The sequence below is a fragment of the Sarcophilus harrisii genome, chromosome 2 (assembly GCF_902635505.1).
Source record: "Sarcophilus harrisii chromosome 2, mSarHar1.11, whole genome shotgun sequence".
Taxonomy (NCBI): Eukaryota; Metazoa; Chordata; class Mammalia; order Dasyuromorphia; family Dasyuridae; genus Sarcophilus; species Sarcophilus harrisii.
The window spans coordinates 631,704,822-631,721,317 of NC_045427.1; the positions used below are offsets into that span (position 1 = coordinate 631,704,822).

Here is a 16,496-nt window from a genome sequence, read left to right on the forward strand (position 1 = left end):
TATCCCCTGTGTCATCTAGCTGCCCTTATTCTCCTCTTAAATGTGTGGAAACAGTTGCAGAGACTTTAATACAACTCATCCATAGTCACACAGTAGCTAAGTGTTTGTAGCCAGGTATGTACTATGGGACTTTTCTAAAACTGATTAAGCCATACCCACTCTTCTTGACTGATTGTCCTAGAAGCTGTGGACACCTAGATGATCTAGTGATGTGAACAGAGTTTGTAATGAAAAGGAACTAGGTTCAAATTCTGCTCTATTGGATGATCTTAAATATCCCTCTTAAATTCTATTGTCATATGGTGAATACATGTTGCTTCCTTTTGATGGTTTCTAAAGTCCCTTTTTAGATATAATATTCTGAGATTCTATCATTCTGTATTTTGGTTCAGAACTCTGGACAGCTCCGTATCTTCTACAGAGACTGGTATTATAAATTTTTACCGTTCAGAATTTTTGGACAGCACTATTTAGGCCTGAGGGGAATTTTCTACAATCATCACCATCATTGTTGAGTTTATATATCAATTTAATATCTACAAAGTGTTTTATTTCCATTATATCATCCGAGACTAACACAACCCTCTGAAGTAAGTATTCCAGGTATTTTTCATCACATTGACAACCTTATTAGATGCTTCTACCCAACTACATTACATTGCTTTGTCGAAAGGGGAAATTTTCTAAGATGGGGTGGTTTCTTCTCTCATAACACAACTCTGATCTCAACAAAATTGTGGTACATGTCAGGTCGGTCCCTGAAGTTCTTTCTGCACTGATCAGACCACAGCTAGAAGACTGTAAGAGCTCACTCAGAAGATGGGAGCCAGGAGAGTCCCAAAGGTTCACCAAATTATGTCATCCAAAGAATAGCCAAAGAAATTGGGGGTGTTCAGATCAAAGAAGTTAAATCTTCAGGGGAATGTAATGGATGTTGTCATGTGAAAGATTTATTTTGCTTGGCCCAGAGGGAAGAGCTGAGGACGGTGGTTGGAAGTTATAGGCGGTTATATTTTGTCCAATTTTCATTCGGTGTAAAGAAGAACTTTCTAACACTCAATGTTGCCCTACAGTAGAAGGAATATGGGAGATCTCAAAAACTAATGAGTTCCCTTTGATTAATTAGCTTCATTTTAATAGATGAGAAAAGTGATACAATAAGGGAATCATACCCAGGTCTTTTGAATTTAAGACCATTGCACTTTCTGTGCCACCATACAGTCTTCCCTGTCCTAACTATGTCCATCTGTTTGTCCATACCACTTTTCCATCTAGGGTCTCAGTCTGTCTTTAGAGAGACCACGATTCATTAGATAATCTTAAACCATTTCTTTCTCTAAATAATGAATGCAGCTTTGCAGATTTTCTTCAGGATAATGAGGTTAAATTAATGGGTCATTCCTCCCTCCTGCCCCCAGCTAAGCACACACACATGCACACACACACACACACACACACATACACACACACACACACACACACATACACATATACACACATACACTCATGCTCTGGTTTTAACTTGAGGCAGCCATCACACTCTATTACAACTAGCCTAGCTCAAAAGGGGGAGGGGCAGGCTGACTTTACTCATAGTCAGAGTCACTAGCTACTTAACCTGTGTCATATAAGCACTTGGAGGAATCTCATCTTCAAATCTATCCTTACTCTATGCCGAAAATCCCACCACTAGAAGTATATTTGTTGGAGCACAACATCTATCCATGGGTTCCTTTAAAACAGAGGCTCTTGGGACCTTACCTGAGGGGAGCTGCAAACATATGAGTACTGGGCTGGGATTCTCTGTACTGAATTGCTTCCCTGGACACAGCACTCTGATCAATCTTAACAATAGTCACATAACAGCAACAATAGCTTGCATTTCTATAGCACTTTTAGGTTATAAAGTGCTGTTCTCCCAATCACTCCATCAGAGGAGGCAACATAACTATTCTTTTCTCCATTTCCCAGGTAAAGAATGCAATAATATACGATTTGCCCCTAGTAACCCAGCTAGTAAATGTTGGAAAAGGTGACTGAAGTCAAAGTTTCCTAACTCCAAGTCTAGATCTTTTGTCATAACACCGGGATATGATTATATAGACAGAACTATGATATTTTTATATAAAGAGGACTCTGATATGATTATGTGGGAAGAACTTCTTCCTCTCTTCTCCAATATAAATAATGTGGTACAGTGGATTTGGAATCAGAAGACCCGGATTCAAATTCTGTCTCTCTCTTATTGCACGTGCTACCTTAGGCACATCACTTTCCTCTCTTGGGGCTCAGTTTCCTCCCCTGTGAAATGAGGAGATGGATTAAGTTGCTTTGCAGCTTTTTTGTTTACACTGCTCCTGCCCTCTCTTTTCCTCTCTGTTTATCTGAATTCCTTCATCTTGAAAGGTCCTTTTCAAGTTCTTCCCCTTCTAGAAACACCTCCCTGACCATCACTAACTCCCAAGTACTATCTCCCTGAACACTCATGCTTTGAACCTAATCCGGCACTGGATTGTTCTCTAATTGTATCATTTGTGTTCATAACACTAACAATCGACATCCACATAATACTTTAAAATTTGCAATGCCTTTATTTCCTTTAAGCTTTAAAATACTCCTTGAGAAAATACATACTTTGGGCATACTTTTTTTCCCATTTTACAGATGAGTTAACTAAGGTTCAGAGACATTAGCTAACTTGCCTATGGTCACATAGTTAATGTCAGTAGTGGGATTTATAATCTTCTTGCTTTTAAGTCTAATATTCTACAGTAATAATAACTGCCATTTACATAGTGATTTAAATTTGTGAGAGTACTTTACACACACTATCTCAGCTGATCCTCACAAAAACTCGGAGATGTTAATTCTACCGGTATCATTTTCTCAATTTCACAGATGAAGAAACTGAGACTCAGAGATTAAGTGATTTTTCCTTGTTCACACAACTATTAAGTGCCAGAGGCATTCAGGTCTCTCTCGATTATGAGTCAAGCATTCTATTTACTTTGGCATACTGTACGCAGACCTATAGCTTCTTTTCAAACAGACCCTGAAGACTGGCACTATGTCTCTTCCTGTTCTTATCTTCCTGGAGAATAACTAAACACAAGTAAATAAGTTCTGTATGACTTGCCCTGTGATTATTTACACCATTAGACTCCCACCAGCCCGTAGTCTGAGGGAGAGACCAGGATGATGATGTCTCTTCTCATCACTGTTCCTTGTCACCCTCAGGATGCTGTAATGGAAAGAACATAGACCATGTGGTCAGAGGATCTGACTCCAAGCCCTTGTTTGATTTATTAAATGCCAGCTACGGTATTGAAACTCACTATACCCGGCTATATACTAACTGTGTGAACTTGGATAAATCCTATCCCCTCTCTGGGGTAAGTTTTGTTATCTGTAAAATGAGTGAGTTGAACTAGATAAATCCTCTGATCTTATGAGTTATTGATACTGAGCAAATTTTATTTGATGCCAATTCCACAGAAGCTGAGCTCGATGGAGCTAAACCATAAAGGTTTCTTTTTCCCTTTCCCAGGGCCAGGGGCTAATTGCAGGATTACGATTTCAAATCACTTTTTTGACCTCAGTTTTCTCATCAGAAAAATGGGTAATAATAGAGTAAATGGAATTAATGACAGCTAAGTTTCTTTTAGCTCTAAATCCTAAGGGAGGCCACACTAGTGAAGACCCAAAGGGAGGAATAATTGAATGTGCTGGAGCTTAAGGGACCTTTAGAAACCTTTAGTCCAGCCCTCATTTTTTAGGGACCTTAAGGACAAGAGATGAGTACAAAGTCACAGATAAGAAGCAGCAGAATTGAGACTGTTTGTTGATTCCAACTGATTGTTAAATTTTAAATTTTAAGAAGTGGAAAGGAAGAGGAAGAACATTCCAGGCATCAGAAAGGAGGGATGGAACAGAGAGATTTTGTTGGATTCTAGTGTTTTTTCTCTCTCTATGCTATCACACCTCTGAGGAACTAAATCAAGAGCCACTGGCCAAAACAGCAAATCTGATGATAATCTTTAAAATTATTTATTTTAAATTTATGGACTAAAACAGAAAAATTCCTAAGACTTACCTGTGATCACACAGAAACTAAGGTTTGCAGGCAGGATTTGAACCCAAGACCTAATCTTTTTGTACTGTATAACTTCCTTTTTTTTTTTTTAATTTATTAAGTAAGAAAACAAGAATCTTTCCCACAGAAGGATGATAGTTTGTCCAAAGTCACATGGCTAGGAAGTGGCAGGGACTCTGACCAAAATCTCTGACTCTTAAGTATTTACTAGAAGCTCTCAGTGGGTAGAAAATGTCTTCATTGCTTCATTGTCCTCACCCAGAATTCCCTCCATTCCATATATTCCAGAATTGGCGGGATATAACAGTGAGAGCGTGTTAGCTTTCCAGGCCTCTGGAGGAACCTATCCATCTCTCAGACCCATCAAGAAGTCACTCCCACTCTTACCTCCAGCTCTCACTGGCAGCTGAGATTCTTGTGGGCAGATGGGGACAGAAGGGAGAATAACTTTATCTATTACTTTTGAGGCTCCCTGAGATATAGCACATCTCTATACTATTTTGACCTTTTCAGTATTCCATATTTTGATTGGCTCCCCCTTTCCTCCAGTCTCCATAGGCTCATTAGGCCACTAGCGGCCAATGGCAGGGCAGGGCGCTGAAAAGGTCAGAAACATCGGCGTCTGATAAAGTGGCTCTCCAGAGACAGGATATAATAAGAGTTGGGAAGCAGCCCTCTAGGCAAAGCTCAGGACACCCAGAATGTCGAAGAAAGATGGAGATATGGGACCCACGGGCTCAGGATCCTTCCTGCTCCCTCACTCTTCCTCTCTCTAGTTAAGAGATCTAGGATAGGTATGGATAGGTAGAGAAGAGTCAAGTCAGTAACTATTTATTAGACACCTACTGTTTGTGGGGCAGTATTAGAAACTGGAGATATAAAGACCAAAAAAATAAATAACTAGCCTCTAACTTAAATGGCTCCATAGTGCATAGAGGCCAGGTCTAGAATCAGGAAGATTTATCTTCTGAGTTCAAATGCAGCCTCAGAGATTTCCTAATTGTGTGACCCTGGCTAAATCACTTAATCTCATTTGTCTCAGTTTCCTCATCTGGAAAATGTTCTATAAAAGAAAATGATAGATCACTCCAATATCTTTACCAAAAAACAAACAAACAAACAAACAAAAAAACAAAAAACAAATTGGGTCATGAAGTCAGAAGTGCCTGAAAATGACTGAACAACAAACGTTTATAGAATTTACAATCTAATGGGGGAGATACAAGATACATACAAAGTGGACATAAAGTAAATTTGAATGGGAAAGTATTAGCAGATTAGAGGGAAACAAGAATGGCCTCCTGTAGAAGGTGAGCTGAGAGTAGAAGGTGAGTGAGTTTGAACTAAATCATGAAAGAAATCAAGAATTTTAAGAAGTGGAAGGAAAAAGGGAGAACATTCCAGGCATGAAAGGGATGATAGATGGATGGGGAGAGAGAGAGGGGAGAGAGAGAGAGAGAGAGAGAGAGAGAGAGAGAGAGAGAGAGAGAGAGAGAGAGAGAGAGAGGGAGAGGGATGGAGAGAGGGAAGGAGAAAGAGAGAGGGGAGGAGAGAAAGAAAGAGAGGGAGGGAGAGAGAGAGAGAGGGAGAGAGAGAGAGAGAGAGAGAGTGTGTGTTTGTGAGTGAGTGAGTGAGTTAAATTTAACAAGCATTTATTAAGCATTGCTTTGTGTCAAGCACTATGCTAGAAGCTGGAGGCACATGACCCCCCCCCCCCCAACCAAAAAAAAAAGCAATTATCCCTGCCCTCAGGGAGCTTACCTTCTCCTAGGAGAAAATATCGCATAAACAAATGATTACAAAAGTTATACTGAGTGATTGAGGAGAAAAGAAGAATGAATAAACTGATGGTTACATGAACTGAGCTTTTGATGGAGGTAGGGAGTATTAGACATGAAGGTGAAAAGAGAAAACATTTCAGATATGGGGAACAACATGGATGTAGATTATGAAGTCAAACCACATCATTTTTTTTTCTGAGGCAATTGGGGTTAAGTAACTTGCCCAGGATCACACAGCTACAAATCCCATCATTTTTATATGAAGGAACTAAGGCTCTGGGAGAGGTATCTACAAAGAAACTTCATCTGTGCCCTGGGTCAGATGAGGTCAGTTTGTTTATTAGTGAAGGGAGGAGAGATGTGGGAAGAATATATGTGTGAGGTGAGACTGAGAGCCGAGCCATCTCCCAATCTGGCAGAGGCATTTTCAGGAAGTCCATTTCATGGGTAAGGCCAGCCATACTCTGAAGCCAGTTAGCTCACTCCCCAGGAAGTCTGCAAACACAGCCTCAACTTTAGAGATGCCTTAATCAAGTCAAGTAGACTCTTCTTGAGAATCACAACTGGACTGTGTCCAAGAATACTATTCCCTAGTCAGCTTAAGAGGCCTGTTATGTGGTTGACTATGCAGGAGTATTTTCTTCTAAGCCAGTCAGGCAGTCCCCAGGAGGACCAGCCAGGGTCAAGTGCCTAGAGGAGACCTTTCCTAAGCCAGTCAGCCCATTCTCAGGAGGGAAAACCTCAAAGATCTGGGCACCCAGGGACTCATTCCTCTAAGCAGACAGTCTATCCCCAAGGTGCCATACTCTGGTCACATTTCAAGGGCTCTAGCTCCCTCCCCTATGGAAAATGTTCTTGAGTCAGGGTCATTTGTCAGCAACAATGTAAAGGGGGTTTCCTCTTAGGCATTGAATTAGGGTTAGCTCAAAGGCTCTTCATATTTTATGTGTGTGTCATGGACTCCTTGGACAGAGCAAGGAAACCTATAAAACTCTTTTAAGAGTAACATTTTTAAGTGCAGAAAATAAAGTATGTTGGCTTACCAAGGAAATCAGATCTATTGCAATATAATTATTAAAAAAAAACATTAAGTTCATGGATCTTGGGTTAAGACCCCTTGAACTAAATGATCTCTAAGATCTGCTCTGGCTTTAAGTATCTAGAATTCTGGGTTAGGCCAAGATTACACAACTCTCTCTAAAAAAGAGAAGATTCAGAGGAGAGAATTGGGATCCACAGAACTTGGAGTTCAAATACTGATTGTCAACCGCGTCTGTGATCTCCAACAACTCAGCCTCTCAGTACCTCAGTTTCCTCCTTTGTCAAATGGAGGAATTGAACTCAGTAATCTTCAAAGTCTTTTTCAACTGAAATGTCTATGAATTAATAGGTAGCCCGGAACTGAGCTAAGACTCAAAGCTGGATCTCCAGGGTTGTATACAAGTGTGAATACATTCAAGTGGATTCCCTACCTATATAGCTTGCCTTTCCATGCATTCATGTTGCACTGGGATCTAGGATGAAGAAGAAAAAGGTGAATATGAGAGGAAGAAGGCATGACAATTGAATTTAAGCATCGAAAGGCACTCCAATTTGCCTCTACTTCCCTGCCTTTTTTCAATGCTTTTCCCCACATAAGTTTATCATTTTTAATCTTACCACTATGCCAGTTACTCAAACTTCAATTAACATTACCTTTGCAGCTTCCTTTCCCCTCTGTTTGGAGGGCTGAAGAGTGAAGTATCCAATTCCTCCTTAGTAAAGAGCAGAAACTGAACTCTCAACTCACTCCACATTGTGTCTACCACTCTGTCTACTTTCAATTCTATGAAACAAGAAGTTCCCAAGATGGGTAACTCTAGGTGTCCCCAATCTCCTCACCTGCCTCCTTTTGTGTGTTGTCTTCCCCTTCATACTGGAAGATCCTTGAGGGGTAGAACTTTAAAAGAAATTAATTGCCTCCCCAATGCTTAGTACATTTGGTATATAGTAGGTACTTAACAAGTGTTGATTGGATGGACTGAAAGGCATTTTTTATTTAATATTTTTTCCCAGTTATATAAAAAACATTTTGTATATGTTTTTAAAACTTTGAACTTTCCAGGTTCTCTCCCTCCTTTCTCCCTTCACCATTGAGAAGGCACATGTGAAGTTATGCAATACATTTATATAAAAGTTATATTGCAAAAAAAATATATTTACCCCCCAAAAAACCATTCAAAAAGATAAAGTTTAAAAAAAGTATGTTTTAATATGTATTCAGACACAATCAGTTCTTTCTCTGGGTATGGACAGCATTTTTCATCATAAGCCCTTCAGAATAGTCTTGGATCATTGTATTGCTGAAAATAGCAGTCATTCACAGTTGATCATCCCATAGCATTACTATTACTTTGTACCCAGTACATTTGACTGTGCACGAGCTCATGGAAGACTTTCCAGGTTTTTCCTGAGAGCATTCCTGCTCATCATTTCTTATAGAATAATAGTATTCCATTATATTCAGCCACTCCCAAATTGATGGGCATCCCCTTAATTTCCAATTCTTTGCCTGAGAAAAGAACTGCTATAAATATTTTGTATATCTAGGTCCTTTTCCTAAAATTTCTTTTGGGATACATGCCTAGCAGTGATATTGTGAAGTCAAAGAATATGCATGGTTTTATAGTTCTTTGTGTGTAGTTCATATCTTTTAATCATTTATCAATGAGGAATGGGTCTTTTTTTAAAAAACAAAAAGTAAATATGCATTTACTATGCATTTGAGAGAGGACCTTGAGAGGCCATCATGAAGAGGGATTTGACCTGCCTTATTTGTCTTCAGTGAATAACTTGGAACAATCAATCAACAAACATTTATTAAACACCTACTATGCTCCAAGTGCTGTGCTAAGTGCTAATGATAACAGCAAGCTATAGTCTTGCTATAGCTTGTATAGCAAGACAGATTGTAGAAGCACAGAGCAATGGGCGAAGCACTGAACTTTTGAGAGCCAGAGTTTGAACTCTGTCACTTACTACCTATGTGACTTTGGACAAATCTCTTGGCTTGGTTTTAATTTTTTCCACTTTAAAGTGAGGAAGTTAGACTAGATGACCTATAAGGTATTTCATCATCTGTATTCTTAAGGGGGCAGAGGAATAGAGGCTCTCCTCAAATTTCTCAAAAACTAGAGTAAAAGAGTCTGCCTCTAGAGCTGGTAGGTCCTTCTTCTCTAAAGTTCACCAAACAGAGACTAGATGGGCCTGTGAGGATTCAGGGAGCTACAGAGGGAGTTCATGTGTAGAGTACAACTAGACAAATTCTAGAAACCTTCTGGATATGAGATCCCATCATCCTTTGTCAAACGGAGTAGTTGAACTCAATAATCTCCAAACTCTTTTCTTCTAGGTTTCACATTGGCTATTGGGGCAAAGTGCCTTTACCCTGAGAAGTGTGAAGAGAAAAGATTGCAGATGAAAGGAACAGGCAAGTCTTCTGTCAACTCTTGTAGCAGAGCTGAATTCGAGGTAGAGTTGGACATATGGAGGCAGGAAGTTTGACATGCTACCTTCTGAGGCATCCATCGTGTTCCCACATTGGTTGGCCTAAAAATTTAGAAAACTTGACCAAGAACCGAAAGGAGACCATTTCTTTCTGACACATTTGTTTCCTTGCCCTGTTGGAATCCTTCTTACCTTCCAAGGTCTAGCCCAGGTTCAGCATTCTCCATGCAGTCCTTCCTGAGCTCCCCAATAGGGATTTCTCCTTTGGTTTTCTATGGTGCCATACACTAACTAAAAATGGCTACAGTCAGATTTATGTCATGATTGGGTGTTCTTATTTAACCCAAACAATAGTGCCCTTGTACACGGTACATCTAGGAGAGATATTTATTGAATTCAATCAAAGGTAATGACTGCTTCCTTTAGATCTAGCACCAAAAGGACATAAGATATGGTCCCATTTGATATTTTTATAATCAGAAAATTGAGGCCCAGAGAAGGAAGTAATTCAACCAAGATTACACAGGAAAGATGTACCTGACCTGAGATTTGAACCCAGGTCCCTTAGCTTCAAAATTTAATGTTCTTTTTGCAACACCATATTGCCTCCTTATATCTTTTTTCCACATCATTGAGCCCCTTAGGGGTTCAATTTAGGTTGTGAGATAACTGAATGGGAAAAATGGAAAGATCAGAGAATAAACTTTGTTTTCCTAGTTCTATGCCCCTATTGAGCAGCTGTTTAGGAGTTCTGTCTCCCTTTTGTTCTTGCCTTTTGATCCACTCTCCCTCTGAACTCTTGGGCTGGGAAAGGAGCAAGGAAAGAGTAGGGCAAAGGGAACTAACTTCCACTTTGGGAAATCCAGTGAAAATACACCTAACCTCCAGGAGGAGGCTAGGGAAGGCTGGGGTCAGGGTAGAAAAGGAGGGGGTAAGGGGCTTTTTGTCTTCTTATGAAAGCAACTGGAGCAAACCATCTCCACTGCTGTTTTGATGGCCTCAACACTCCCACCTGCGCAGTATCTCCATCTCGCTAAAGGTAATTACAGCTCTTCCTGTGTAATGAGATGGTTTTTAAAGGCCATTCAAAAGAAATTCCCTATAATGAGGTTAAGGGTTTTACAGTGTTATACATCAAGGCAGCTGGTAATTGGTGGGATCCAGCCTGCATCCTGGAGTGGGGAGATAGGAGTTTTTGTGAATCATAGGCCAGTTCAGAGAGCACACAAGCCAAAATGGCCCCTTCAAAGAGGGAGAAAGAATAAAGAGGCAGGGGCAACCAAAAAGTTTCTCCAGTGCTGCTGATGACAAGTATTCATGCCGAGGAAAGAGAGGAGGGTGGCCAGGAAGAAAAGGATTTGGAAACCAGGTCATCTGAGAAATAGCTGAGAAAAATGAGGATGCTTTACCTGGTGAAAATATGATTTGGGGGAGATTGGATGCTGCCTCCAACTGTAAGAAGGGTTATCACACCAAAAAGGGAGCAGTCACCCAATACACATTTATTAAGTGCACACTATGTGGGGGTATTAAAAAAGTCAAAAAACATCCCCAGATCTCAAGGGCTCACAGTCTAGAGGAGGGCATGGCATGAAAATGACTGTACAGAGTAAATTGGAGAAAAATCAACAAAGGAAAAATACTAGTATTAAAAAAAGACTTCTTGTAGAAGGTGGGGTTTAGCTAGAACTTGAAACAACCAGAAAAATGATGAGTGAGGATGAGGAAGGAGGGATTTCCAGATATGAGGAACAGTCTGTGAAGATTCCTGGAACTGGAGATAGTGTCTTGTTCTAGAAAGATGAAGGGAGTCAGAGTCATTGGATGAGAGAGTACATGGTGGGGTGGGGAAAGGGAATAAGGTATAAGAAGGCTAGAAAGGTAGATGGGGACCAGGTTTTTAAGACCTTTGGTACCAAACTGAAGATATTATATGTGGTCTTGGAGGTGATAGGAGTCACTAGAGTTTATTGAATGTAGGAAAGGAGTAACATGAGTTTGAGGATGGTTCTTTTGATAGCTGAGAGGAGTATTTACTGGAGTAGGGGAAAACTTAGGCAGGAGCTCCATCAAAAGGCTATTGTAATAGTCCAAACTTGAGGTAAGTGAAGAGGGCCTGCAGCAGGGTGGGAGTAATGTCAGAGGAGAGAAGGGGGCATAATTAAGATATGTGAAAATAAAATGGATAGGACTCGGTGACAGATTGAATGAAGTGAAAGTGAGTTAGGAGTGGAAAATGATAGATCTAAGTGGTTTGGAGAGAAAATTAAAGCTTTTAAATACAATTAGGAAATCCAAAAGTAGGGAGGATTTAAGAGAAAAGATAATAAGTTCTTTTTTGAACCTTTTCTGTGATTCACAGAGGGTTATAGTATCCATGTTCTGGTAGGTAAAGGATAACAGACAGTGAACTATTATCAATGGGTGAAAGTTATGTAGAGGTAGATTGAAGCTGATGATACAAAGGGAGATTTGCCAATGATTGCAAGCTGGCTAGCCCTAGGATGGGTTGCCTAGTGAGGGCAATGATTTCCCTGAAACCAGAGATGTTTTATAAACTCATAGGATTTTTAGATCCGAAAGGAACTTTCAAGATATTGAATCCAACCTTCTAATTTCACTCGGGAGGGAACTGAGTCTGAGACGGGAGATGATTTGTCCAAATTCACTAACTGAAGACCTGATGGGGCTAGGACTTGGTGTTCATTTTCTTGGTTCTTGGGGCAATATTCTTTCCACATCCATATAAATTTATAGGTAACTTTTTGATGAGACTGTATTTTTTTTTCAGGATTTCAGAGGAGAAAGAAAAAAGGCAGTGGGGTATAATGGAAAGAACAGTAGATTTGGAGTCAGATAACCAGTTAAAATCCTGTCTAAGTCAGAGTAGCTGTGTGACCTTGGCCAAGACATAATTCCTCTAAACCCTTGTCTCCTCATGTGAAAAATAGAAGGATGGAGTGACCAGGAAAGACTTCATTGAGGAGGTAGAATTTTGACTGGCATTCTTAATAATAGCTGTCAATTTTATAGTGACTTAAAGTTTGCAAAAAATTTCCTATGAGTAACTCAATGGAACATCACAACAGCCCTGGGGTGATAGATATTATGGATGTTATTATCCTTATTGTACAGATGGGGAAATTGAGGCTCATGAAAGTGAAGAGAATTGCCTATAATTCCACAGTTAGTAAATAGCAGAGATAAATTCTTGACTATAATTTACAGCAGTCTGACTCTGGAGCAGAAAATGGTAAAGATGTGGGGAGGGTCCTATATGAGAAACACCATTTTCTTTAGCTACAACAAAGCTTATTCTGCTTAGAAGATGGGGAGATTGATTGCCCGCCATAACTTCCTGGGATTCATGAAAATGAGTACAGGCCATTGACTGACAATGTCTCAGTTTAGTTTGCTTTCACTCAGTGTAAGAAATGTGCACCCACTTGACTCCTCCAGAGTACTCTGGGCATATTTATGGACATTCTGGAGACACTCCCCTTCTCCCAAACAGCTTCTTGATTAGGTAACTTTTAAAATTCCTTTCCATTCTAGATCTAAAAATAGGAGGCAAACACACAACATTCTCTTAGCAGAGCTTTCTATTGTAGTAAAGAGCTGGAAACTTAGGCAGTATCCATCAACTGTGAAATGGCTTTACAAAAACAACCTATGATATGAGAATATGATGGAATATTATTGTACCATATGAAAGAAGAAAGGGAATAGATTCAAAGAAATCTTAAAAGACTTGTATGAACTTATGCAGAGTAGAATGAACAGAAGTAGAAAAACAAGTTATACAATGACTGCATATCAAGAAAAACTGAAAGATTTGAGAGCTATAGGAATACAATGACCAACCATGATTACCGAGGGCCATTAACAAAGCATGCTTCCTGCCTTTCCACAAGAGGTTACAGGTGGAGAATTAGAAATACATTTCTAGGTGTAGTCAATGTGTGACTTGACTTAGTCAAGTTGACTTGACTATGTTTATTTGTTAAAAGGAAATTGAATTTTAGTTTTTTTTTTTTTAATTGAAGATAGGGTGTTAAATAATAAAAGAAAAGAATAACATCAACAAAGCATTTTAAAATGCCCAAAAGAGAACAGAAGGGGGTTTATGGAGAAATAGCAGTAACACACGGATAAACAAATGGGACAACTTTGGAACTAACATACTAAATTTATTTTATACCTTAAAAACAAACTTATGTGATGGAGATTTATGGTTTCATGTTTAATTTTTCCCTTTATTCTTTGTATTTGGAAATATTCATTACTGATATTTATCAAGTTGAGAATGACTTTTTTTTAAATGTTGAAAAATTGAAAAGTTGCTCCACTGTTATCCTATATCCCTGATCCCTCCAATTTATGATATCTTATGATCTAAGATCCCTCCCTGCTCTGACATTCTATGTTCTATATCTTAAGGCCCCTTTCAGTTCTGATATTCTTTATTTTAAAGATCCTCCAGGCATGACATCTTATGTTCTAAAGTGACTCCCAGTTCTTGCATATCATCCTCTAAGGTCCCATATAGCTTTGACACTCCATATTCTGTTTTAAGATCTAAGATCCCTCTGACATTCTGTGCCTTATGTCCCTCCCAACTCTGACATTCTAGGTTTTAGAACCTCTTCAAATTCTGACATTTTATATTCTATGTCCCATGATCCCTTCTAGTTCTCACATCCTGTGTTTTAAGGTCCTTCCAAGATATGAGATCTTGTATTCTAAAGCTCCTCCCAGTTCTGTCATTCTATTTTGTGATCTCTCCTAGCTTCGACATTCTAACCTCTAAGGTCCCTTCCTGCCCTGACATATATTTTCTGTTCTAAGACCTCTCCCAGCTCTGCCATTGTTTGTCCTAAGATCTCTCCAAGCTCTGACATTCTATCCTCTTAAGGTTTCTCCAGCTCTGACAGATGATGAGCATGTGAGATGTACATGCTCATTAACGAGAAACAAAAGGGATGGGGGGAAAAGTAGACTTTGAAGTAACCTGGTGCAGCCTGTCCAGTGTTTGTCGCCTAGAACAATAGGGCACCGAGCTGGTTGGGGCAAAGCACAGCCTCTAATTACCTGCATCTTTGAATAAGGAGACATCTGATTAATGAGGTTTACACTAATAGGTTTCACTGAGCCGCTGTCTGTCTCTGCCTGATGATTACCGTTTGTGCCCAAAGTCTGGTTCTGTAAATCAAAGCCCCATTGAAACTCCTCTTTGTGGAACACCTTGGATTTCTGCAGCACCTTTCTACCAGCAATCTGAAAGAACAAACACCTCAAGAATTATACTTGATCCTCCCGGGTTTTTGTGAACTGAGAACAACTTCAGAAGGTGCTGTCACCCCACAACAATCTCTGGGAGGAGGCAGAATGTGACTCAGCCTCTACTAGTGGAAAAGCTAAACTTCCAAGTCCATTGATCTCTTGTGACCTTCTTCTGCTCAAAACCCTTCAGTAGCTCCCTATGTCTTTTTGTCAAAATCTGAGGACTTGACCTTGGCATTCAAGGTTCCTTACCAGCTTCCTTCCTGAGAGCATCTTATTCCCCATTCTCTTATCCTTCAGCCAAGATGGGGAGTTCTAAACTGCTGTCTGCCTAATTAGGAATTCTTCCTTCTCTGGCTTTTTCAAAGTCCAGATGAAAAGCTACTTCTTCCTAGAACCCTTCCCTAGTTGTGACGATCACAATTTCTTTAGCCCTTTACTTCACACAGTTGAATTCACTTCACAGAACAGAGATTTAGAGTGGGGGAAAAACCCTGAGAGGTCAGGTAGTCCAATGCTCTCATTTTATGCAGAGAAAAATTGAAAGTCAAAGCAGAAGCCTCTCCCAGCTAGTAAGTGGCAAGAGGTAGCATTTCAATCCTCTGATTCCAAAGCTAGTGCTCTCTCCTCTCCCTCACAGTGATCTCTCTATATTTTGGGTTGTAGAGAAGGGTGCAGGTACCTAGATCCTGTACAAAAGAAAGGATACAGAGGTCCTCTAAAACCTCATTTTGACTAGTGAAAAAAATGAGACTCAGAAATAGTGATTTGCCCATGCTCGTATGAATAGCAAGCAAAGAAATGCCAGGATTTGAAAACAAGCCCACTATTCTGAAATAGAATCTCCCTTCCTTAAACCACCTTAATGATCAGTTAAGTATAGCCTGGAAATGGACAGTGGGCCTGGTCTCTAGATGCAGGATATTCAAATGACCCCCTCCCCACAAGTTTCTATTAACTGAGGATGGGAGGACTATATATGTGTGTATATATATATATATATATATATATATATATATATATATATATGTATATATATTACATAGGCATATATATGTATATACACATACATACACACATGCATAATATACACACAAACAAATATATATTTGAGAAGAGAAAGAGAGCAATCAACAAGGGGACCAGAGAAGGCTTCTTCCTAGAGGCAACACATGAGTTGAGTTATAAAGGAAGTTAGAACACCTGAGAGGCAGAAGTAGGGAGTGAGTACATTCAAAGCAAGAAATCTGACTCCACCCCTCCCTCAACCCCAACTGAATTTAATCTTTCAAAAATTATAAGAATATTTTGTCTGGATTTTGCCTTTGTCCCAACCTTTCCCTGCCTTTGTTTTAAACTTATCTGTTTATGTGCATTATGTCTCCTAGTAGATTAAATGGCCCTTGAAGGTAGGGGTTTTTCCAATCATTTCTTTGTTTATCCAGCACCATTGAGGGGGCACATGGTAGAAATCACAAGCCTATAATATGCTGATAATTAGGAATTATGCAGAAGTATCATAAAATATGCTTCAAGATGACATAGTGGATGAAGAACTGGGCTTGAAATCAGGAAGACTTATCTTTATGAGTTCAAATCTGGCCTAAGACACTAATTGTGTGACCCTGAGCAAGTCACTTAACCCCATTTGCCTTATTTCCTCATCTGTAAAATGTGCTGGAGAGAGAAATGGCAAACTCCAGTGTCTTTGCCAAGAAAACCCCCAAATGCGGTCACTCCGAGTCAAATAACTGAAACGACTAAACAACAACATTAAAAAAGAAGATGGATTAGTCACATAATAAAAGTAAAGGATAATCAATAGATAGCTGGCCTATTCCATTAGCACCTTT

The 16,496-nt window shown here is 39.6% G+C and overlaps 1 protein-coding gene across 5 annotated transcripts in view; it reads right to left on the reverse strand.

The window, feature by feature from the left end:
* LINGO1 (leucine rich repeat and Ig domain containing 1) overlaps positions 1-16,496 on the reverse strand; it is a 493,542-nt gene that overhangs the window by 212,584 nt on the left and 264,462 nt on the right. Inside the window, exon 6 of one of the 5 annotated variants that reach the window (XR_004232585.1) lies at positions 5,871-7,388. The exons of the other annotated variants lie outside the window; for them this stretch is intronic. The gene's annotated coding sequence lies outside the window, so the exon portion shown is untranslated. Of the gene's footprint in view, positions 1-5,870; positions 7,389-16,496 lie in introns of those variants that run through there. 5 annotated transcript variants of the gene reach the window in all.